The sequence below is a fragment of the Triticum dicoccoides genome, chromosome 5B, assembly GCF_002162155.2.
Source record: "Triticum dicoccoides isolate Atlit2015 ecotype Zavitan chromosome 5B, WEW_v2.0, whole genome shotgun sequence".
Taxonomy (NCBI): Eukaryota; Viridiplantae; Streptophyta; class Magnoliopsida; order Poales; family Poaceae; genus Triticum; species Triticum dicoccoides.
The window spans coordinates 137,896,408-137,900,035 of record NC_041389.1 but is presented as its reverse complement, the minus strand read 5'-3'; the positions used below and the strand labels follow the sequence as shown (position 1 = coordinate 137,900,035).

At 47.8% G+C, this 3,628-nt stretch overlaps 1 long non-coding RNA gene, 2 other non-coding genes and 1 pseudogene across 3 annotated transcripts; all 4 read left to right on the top strand.

The window, feature by feature from the left end:
• The first annotated feature begins 413 nt into the window (after positions 1-413).
• On the top strand, positions 414-1,973 carry LOC119307843. Its single transcript, XR_005149599.1, has 2 exons — positions 414-539; positions 647-1,973. It is a non-coding gene; the product is annotated as an uncharacterized LOC119307843 (long non-coding RNA).
• On the top strand, positions 533-614 carry LOC119313280. Its single transcript, XR_005151646.1, has one exon. It is a non-coding gene; the product is annotated as a small nucleolar RNA Z159/U59 (small nucleolar RNA).
• Positions 995-1,090, top strand: LOC119313282 (annotated as a pseudogene).
• LOC119313486 lies at positions 1,732-1,876 on the top strand. Its single transcript, XR_005151766.1, has one exon. It is a non-coding gene; the product is annotated as a small nucleolar RNA snoR137 (small nucleolar RNA).
• Positions 1,974-3,628: the final 1,655 nt, after the last annotated feature.

Here is a 3,628-nt window from a genome sequence, read left to right as displayed (position 1 = left end):
AGTGGCACATGCACCCGAGGGCAACTACGTTGAGAAAACGTCCATCTAATGGTCAAACCTCTTTTACCGGATGGAAACGGCACGGAGACGTATTTTCGTAAGGGCACCAAACGGAAAAAAGGTAAAATTAAGCAATGTTTTATTTTAGGAGTAAAGATAAAGATGATGCCGGGCGAAAATTAGGGGGACGGAAATGTAACCAAGTTCGGGCGTGTGACACATCTGACGGCAGGTCAGAGGCACGGTGGACAACGAGACGGCGTGGCAGGTTTCGCAACGGGAAACACCTTCCCCGCCGAGATCGAGATCGGACGGTGCAGATTACGTAGGAGGCGCAGGCAACCAGCCCAACCCTAACCGGGAGCCTATAAATACAAAAGAAATCCTCCTTCCTAACCACCCAGCAAACCCAGCCGCCAGACCCAGTATCTCTCTTCCCCCCATATGCATCCCCGCCTCTCCTTCTCGATTCGACTTCGATTTCGCTCAGCTGCGCGCTTCGATTTGCTTTTATTTTTTCTCGGCCTGCTCGTTCTCCGGTGATGACCCAAATAATACTTTCGTTCTTCTGAAATTCACAATGTGGAAGAACTGGAGACCTGAACTGAGGAGACTGCATCTCGTTGCTGTTTGATTTTTTCTGTAGATATTTCCTATGGATCGGAGGTTGGTTGTTCGCGGATCTCGGTGATGACCTGTGATGTTAAAGTAGTGGCCTGATTCATATGTTGATGAGATCTATACTATCACCCAGAGGGATCTGAGCCAACAAGCAACCCGACCTTGTTGCTCGTCTTGGGATCTCGTTTTTGCTATTTGCCTGAGATGTTTCTGACTCTGTTTCGGCCTCCCGATGACTGGACAAATTTTAAGTTTCAGCCTTGTCTGAAAAATACCAATCTGTTTATACATCTATGCAAATGTTTCTGAGGGACTATTCTTTTTGAGATACTTTCTTTTGTTTTATCTTGTATGCTAGATCTAATGCTTAAAGCTGTCCGATGATGATGAAACTAAACACTTTCGTTCTTCTGATGCGCTATCTCATGGCGCGGTGCGGAAGCAATTTGGAGACCTGAACTGAGGAAAAGCTTGGTCGTGTCCAATTTTTTGTGTATTTCAATTTTTTTGCTTGCATTTTGCGATTGAGATATTGTTTTGTGTTTGTTGCTTCACAACTGGAAGGATGGCCTGTTGATATCAGTTTGGTCATCCCGTAGAAGGAAGCATAGACGGACGGAAACACCGGCCAGCATATTTTTGTTTCTTGAGATTCGTATGTCTCCATCGTCTGTTTTCCCTTCCATTCCCGACTTCTTTGTCGCCCGTGCAACCTGTCTTCTCTGCATCCATCCCCTGCATACGGCTCGGAGGTGGGAGGTTGTTGGCTGGTGGCTGAAATGAAAATAGAGGAGGGAGGGGCGGTGGAGCTGGTTGATGGACATGCGGCGGTGGCGGCAAAGGGGACCAAAGTCTTTATATTTTAGGACTTTTGTCCCTTCGCCGCCGCCGCCACCTCCCATCCATCCCTCAACTCCGCCGCCTCTCTCTCTTCAATTTCAGCCCCCAGCCAACAACCTCCTAGTTCCCAACCGTGTGATCTGGATAACGCATTGCATTTATTTCGGCGAAATAAAGCCAGCAATTTGGTGTGGTGCGGAAGCAATTTGGAGACCTGAATTGAGGAAATGCTTGATTATATCGTTTGTCCAGTTTTGCGATTGAAAAACTATTTTATGTAACTGGAAGGATGGCCTATTGATAACAGTTTGGTCATCCCGTAGAGGGAAGCATAGACGGACGGAAACACCGGCCAGCATTAAACAGCACGACGCTCAATCAAACTGCGTCGTGTTACCTGTCTTCTGGCACATCTCAACACAAATGTGCATGTTTTTATTTCTTGAGATTCATGCGCCTCCTTCTCCTGTTTTCCCTTCCTTCCCTGACCTTGTCGCCCGCATGACCCCATCTACTCCACATTCAGCCTTCTGCGTTGAGGGGATGCTCCTGCGTACAGCTCGGAGGTGGGAGGCGGTTGGCTGGTGGCTGAAATGAAATCGAGGAGGGAGAGGGGTGGTGGCGCAGACGGAGGGGTGGGTGGCGGTGTTGGATACCACATAAGAGCATCTTCAACAGCGCGCGCCGCATAAACCACATGTACATTTCAAAGAAGATGATCAAAAATGATCAAACAAACAAAATAAAAATTAATAACAAATAGGTCAAAATAAATCATTACAACTCAAACAAATATTTTATCGTTTAGTACAACAACAAATAATTCAAAATAAATTATTACAACACAACAAATAGTTCATGAAAAATACAATGTTGAGTGCAGATATCATCATGATGTCCATGCCATGCCCACCACTCTTTAATCAGATCATTCTGAAGTTTCTTGTGCGTTGCGGGACGCCGAATGGCATGATAGGAGGCAACAAAACGGACTATCTTTTCAGCCCTCCGCCGAATGGCATGAAGTTTGAGCAATACATATCTTGTAGGCGTTTTGTCAAACACCTTGCGGGCGCGGCAGCGAGCGCTCAGGCGTTGTTCCTCAGATGACGGAGACGCGTGGGCGCCGGCGGTACTAGGAGGGGATGCGCGGAAGCGCGGGCGCGCCGGGGAAGCCTGAGACGGTCGCCGGGGTGCGCGGGCGGCGGCGCGGCCGGTCGGGGGTGGAAGCGCGAGAGGAAGAGCGGACGCGAGCGCTCGAGTGTGCCGCGCGCTGTAGTGGGCGCCCGAAATACGCCGCGCGGGTAAGTGTTTTTGACCGTGCGCCCAATCCGTTTTAGCGTGCGCGTCGTTTTTGCGCGTTCGTTGGAGCGCCCTGACGCGTTGCGCGTGCTAAAACGATCTATTTTGCGGCGCGGCGCTAGTTTAGCGCGGGTGTTCTGACGCGTTGCGCGTGCTAAAACGATCTATTTTGCGGCGCGGCGCTAGTTTAGCGCGGGTGTTGGAGATGTTCTAAATCTGTTAAAACGATCTATTTTGCGGCGCGGCGCTAGTTTAGCACGGGTGTTGGAGATGTTCTAAATCTTAGAATTTAGGGCCTCTGAATTCTATGACTCAATCCGCCGCCGCCGCTCACTATCTCCCTCTGCGCCTCCATCCCTCCCTCCTGGATTTAAGCCTCTGGCCAACAACCTCTTGTCTCCCAGCTGTCTGATCTGGATCCAACGCACTGCATTCATTGTGGCGGAATAAAGATTGCTCGACAGTTTTTGGAATGCTTGATTTGTAATTCGGTTGCTTCAGTGTTTTAAAACATTACTTTGTTTGAGCAATCAAATTTAGTTTTGTTGGGTGATGATCAAACTAAATGCTAATGTTTTTGCTCATAGAGCTATCTAGTGTTGAGTGGAAGCGATATGGAGACCTGAACTGAACAAGGGCTGTATGATTTGAGTTTTTATCATGGATGTATGGCTTGTTAGCAGTTTGGTATCATGTAGAGTAACGTGCATTAAACAGCTCTATTGAGTAACAGCTTGGGCATTTGTCTTCTGTCGCATTTTTTACATGCGAAAATATACCCTCCTTATGGTTCCACAATTAATCTGATTAACAAAATCTTCTAAAATCTTGACACTACAATTTTGTTGACCAAATGAAAGATTTG